The sequence below is a fragment of the Miscanthus floridulus genome, chromosome 15 (genome assembly GCF_019320115.1).
Source record: "Miscanthus floridulus cultivar M001 chromosome 15, ASM1932011v1, whole genome shotgun sequence".
Classification (NCBI taxonomy): Eukaryota; Viridiplantae; Streptophyta; class Magnoliopsida; order Poales; family Poaceae; genus Miscanthus; species Miscanthus floridulus.
In genome coordinates, this window is record NC_089594.1 from 62,244,736 (window position 1) to 62,249,765 (window position 5,030).

Below are 5,030 nucleotides of genomic sequence, written 5' to 3' on the forward strand. Positions count from 1 at the left end.
CTATGACTGTATTAATTATTTTAGCCGATTTGCCTATACTCTCACACATATAGCATGTTTTCATGAATATGTCAACATATAGATGGTTTTATAGATACTTTGGCTTTAGTTTGTTATCATTATCATAGCTGCATCGATCTGATCGAACCTCACTATTGATGATAATAGATTAGATTCAAATTATTTATAGATTCATTTATATTAGACAGACGATTTATTCGCATGTTATACTCTTTTCATTAAACTTATCGGCTCGACACTTTATATCGATCATGTTCCATTTAGCCGATGATACTTTCTGATGTTCTATGAGCATCGGTTATTTTGATTCATATCATTATCATTTAATATTAGCCGATAATTTTTAATTTAAAGATCTTCATTTCATGAATACGCCGGATATCGACTATTTAGTCAATAATCTTATTAAATCGGCTATCTAGCCGTACATTTAGAACTATCTGGTGCAACATCGACATGTTCCACTTTAATTTACTGATAAGATTATCTCCTTGTCAATTGCAAGTCAAATTGACTGGCACGTCGTTGGGTTTTCAGAATCGGACAGTTCTGTGTTGAAGCCAAGTAGATCTCTAGTCTCATTCCACTCAGATCATCCGGCTTGCGTGTGTTGATCACATCGCCCCATTTTTGTGTCAACAACTATTCAAATCATAGCCGATCCTTTTAACCACACACCAGCCAGCATCAAATGTTACACTCAAGTGTCATACATGTAATCATCATCCAAGTTGTTCATACATTAGATAGTTCAATGGTCAATAAATCTTAAGCTACATTCTAAAGGCCTTGCAAAACAATGCAGAACAAGTTACAATGCTCATGCAACTAGCATATAGGAAACAGATAGAAGTTTAGTAATTACTACTTCCTACAGGCTCTTACACAATAATACACAGTAGCTGCTACACATCCATTTATCTCCATATCCTATAGCCAAAATAAGAAAATATCGACTCATGAGAAATCTTGTTAAATATGGCATTCATATACAAATTTGCAGCAAAGTCACTGTATGTGGCATTCAGATCCAAATTTGCAGCAAAGTCACTCTTCTATATGGCATTCAGTACAAATATGAGGCTGCCAGTACAAATTTGAGATTGATGAATATTACCGAATGTAGCTGAAAAGTGTCTTGCGCTGCAGAAGCAGTTTGATCCTTTTCACTTGCAAGAAAAGGATTCCCTTATATCTATATATGGTGAAAGGAAACATTAAAGTAGCATATGCTAGCTCTCTTTACAAGCAAAAAAACATCTACTAGATCGCAGGTACATGAACAAGTGATAATGCCATGATTGCATCAAAGTAGAGACCAGGTGACTAGGAATTCATGAAAAATGTGTTCTCTACTAAAATTGCCCCCCAGTTAGAAATAACAGAGCTGAAAAATCACAAAACAAGGAGTTATCTCAGCAGCTAACTGGACTTCACATATAAATCTGCACCCGACCTCGTTTCTATGAAGCACCTTGGCCTACATAACAACAGTAAGAACTAGACAAGTCTATGTGAATATTCAATTCGATATTGCTGCTTGGAAAGCATCTTTACTGGGAGGAAAACCTCAATTTTTAAGTAGTAGAACTCCGAAAAAATATGGATTGGGCATCAAGCAAAATTAGGACTCACATTATGCAACTGCTCACTCATGTATCCATCAGAGCCGATTTGTCTCGATAATTGAAGGCGCTGCCCACTGTTTTCCATAGCACCTGAAACATAGTTAAGACAAAAAAAAGTTCAGATCCCAAATATATTAGTTACATACTTGCTAATCACAATCCAATCCCACATGAGGTGCATACATAAGGCAGCTTGTTAAATGTTCCTGTAGGACAAAAGTAAACTGGCTAGATCTAAGTTATGGAAAGCTATAAAATTTTAAATTTCATCATGTCACAGGCCTGCATAGATGATTGCTTGTGGTCTCTGAATTAAAAGAGTGACCATGAGAGCACTACAGTATATTGGCAAAGTACTATAGACCATAGAGAGCACTATAGTCTGGGGTAAGGCGTTTGTGGAAGCAATCAATATAGAGGCAACACAAAGTCATTTTCTTAGTGGGCTGCATTGTGGTCATCCTTGAGGTAAGAGAAGAAGTTAGTAGTCACAAAGAGAATGAAAAAGGCTTAGGACTTGGGCTAAAAATTATATTGAAATTCTACTTGTGCCAATGAATGCCTTAACGATCTTGAGTACTATAGTTTAGAGAAACAAAACAGTACCTTCATCAAAGATGGAGCAGAATGTACTACCAAGTCTGGATGAAAACCGGCCACATGAATCTGTGTAGCAATATTACCAAGTAGAAATCAAACTTATAGCATAAAGCTAGAGTGAATTAATGTGAAGCCAAAAAATATAAGAACAATTAAAAACCATGATTCCTGCTTCCATAAATGCATGAAAGACAGATTAATTGTAACAAGCATAGAATAGATTAATTCCCTAGCCAGTTGTCATGTGTATCTCAGATAAGCAAAGCTATAAAAGAAATATCTGCAATGGTTTGGACAATCTAAAACACTAATGGATATGCTCCTTTTCAGAATAAGAAACATGCTCTTCTATGTTGGACAAAAATAATCACCATGTACAACGAAGCATATGGAACTTTTTGTAGCTCAGAAAACTTCAACAAGATAGTGCACTAGAACCTATCTTTAGATCCAAAATGTTCAGATTTAAAATATTATTTGGACAGCAAAAAGAATAAGAATATTCAGTCTTGTACCATGGTAGCCTGATCTTACCATGTCATTTTCTTCTTCCAAAATAAACAAAACTGTACAGAAATCACATATTAAAAATAACTATGGAAGAGTACTTGCTGAATGCAAAATGCTGTTGCGAAACACAAGAGGATACCAGTGTGTTTGCTTGCATTATCATCGATGTACACTTGTAGTTGCAGGGAAGATTATTCAAACAAAATTCAGTGTACTAGCACTCTATTTAAGGGTAAATAAATTACCTAAATCAGTTTGATATAGGCTACGGCAACATTATGCAGAAGAACTAGAGAAAAAATTAAGATAATAATCTTATTATGCATTTTCTTTTCCTGAGGCATGTCAGATGGTGTCATCTCTTTCTTGTGTCAGCTTGTGAGTAATTAGATAATAGAGTTGTCTGCATCAGTGGGATATAGCATAACAAATTAGATCAAAAAATTAGTTGAGAAAGGCATTATCTATTCAAATAATAAAAATACTTGAAACTATCTCCATACTTTGCAGATCTGGCCTTTTCAAACAAGGAATATTAAGACAATAAGCACGCTTTTAGGTGGTACATTATTTAACTTTTCCCTCACGTATATGGCCAGATACTTAACTGTTGAATAAGGAACATTGGAGATGGATCTCGCTGGGGTCGTGTGCCTCCATGTCATGGATCCGCCGGATCTGGCATCTTCCTCCATGGGCAAGTACCTTGTGCATGGCTGCCACGCCATGGACCTGCGTGGGGAGGAGCAGGGGCTCACCTTGCTAGATCCCACCATAGACATGCGTGGGGAGAACTAGAGGAGCAGGGGCTCACCTCGCTGGATCCAGGGGAAGTGAAGCCGCTGTTGACGTGGCCTGCGTTGGGCCACCCTTCGTTGGAACCTCGCCCGCTCAAGGTCGCTGGATCTGCCACATCCGGAATCTCTTCCATGACCCTGTGTGGGAAGCAAAGGGAGAAGCTGTGAGAGGGAACAGAGAGAGGGAGCAAGGGGCTTACCTCGCCTGGGTTGCGTTGTGCTCCGGCCGGCCGCCGCCGTCTTTCTGAGAGAGAGAGAGAGAGAGAGAGAGAGGAGAGGGCGAAGAACAGGGAGATAGGAAGAGTCCGCGACAAGGACGGGGAATTTTTTTTCACTTGCGCGGGGTGCGTGGCCGCCGTGAGCCTAGTTCCGCGCCATTCTTTCCATAACACGTGGGCCATACCAAGGCTGGGAGCGCGCGGGTCTGATTTTTCAGGGGCGCCTGCAGATGCTTTCCCCTTCCTGTTTTTCCGCACACATCAGAGAAGGTGAAGCGGCCGTAACGGAAGGTTCGGTCCGACGGGAGTGCTCCACGCCGCAAGGAATGAATTGGGCTGGGGTAGTGGCAGTTGTAGATAACATTTGTACCACTAACATTTTATTTATTTTCTTACCTTCCTATCTTTATCTGCCAGGAGCGTGGCTTTGTTCGGCAAGACTTATTTTGGCTCCGGTTGATTTATATGGCTGATTTGTTATGAGAGAAAAACACTATTTTTTGACTGATTGATTCTGGCTTATAAGTTCAAGCGATCAGAGCCATAAGATCTCTGCATCAGGGTTGGATAAGAAAAAGCAAGATCTCGCACCGTCGCATCCTGGCATCACACAACGCCTCATACTCCTTTATGATAAGGTCAAGCTGGGTCGTTTACAAAAAGCAGTAGCAGCTCGATCGATCTGCTGAGAAAAAACCCGCGTGGATGCAAGTTGGGCAGATAGATTCCGTACGCGTGCAACAGATAAGGCCGGGCGCGCGGTCTCTCAGTGATGCTATTCTGTGTGTGACCTGCTGAGGGGAGGGAAGGAACATTATCCTTCTTCCTGCTACGGATTATATTCCAGCCATCACAATCCAATCTCCGCTGCAGTTTTAGGTTCTCTCTTTCTTTAATTCACATGTCATATGCCAGATGTCAAGACATCTGAGGTATCACAATCTAGGGTGATCAAATCCCAGTAGTAGTAATGAGTTAACACTTTCTCGAAAAATACATGTGGTAATATTTTTTGATACAGGTTTGCTAGCGCCGAGACGTCTGGACGGACGGGGCATCCGGACGCATGCGCCGGTAGTACCATGAGGAGGAGGAGACACCGAGGCGAGGCAACAGAAGGCGAGGATGGAGATGCAACATCCGATCTACTTTTTAATTATTCAGATACAATATTTACAATATACGTCTGAAGGTAGATGAAACACTTAAAAAATGCAACTGAAACACTTACAAAAACACCTGAAAAACACTAGAAA

At 40.2% G+C, this 5,030-nt stretch overlaps 1 long non-coding RNA gene across 1 annotated transcript; it reads right to left on the reverse strand.

Annotated features, from left to right (window-relative positions):
• Positions 1-820: 820 nt before the first annotated feature.
• Positions 821-2,558, reverse strand: LOC136506755 (uncharacterized). Its single transcript, XR_010771717.1, has 4 exons — positions 2,256-2,558; positions 1,657-1,739; positions 1,139-1,216; positions 821-951 (listed from the first exon to the last, which is right to left on the reverse strand). It is a non-coding gene; the product is annotated as an uncharacterized lncRNA (long non-coding RNA).
• Between the last annotated feature and the right edge of the window lie 2,472 nt (positions 2,559-5,030).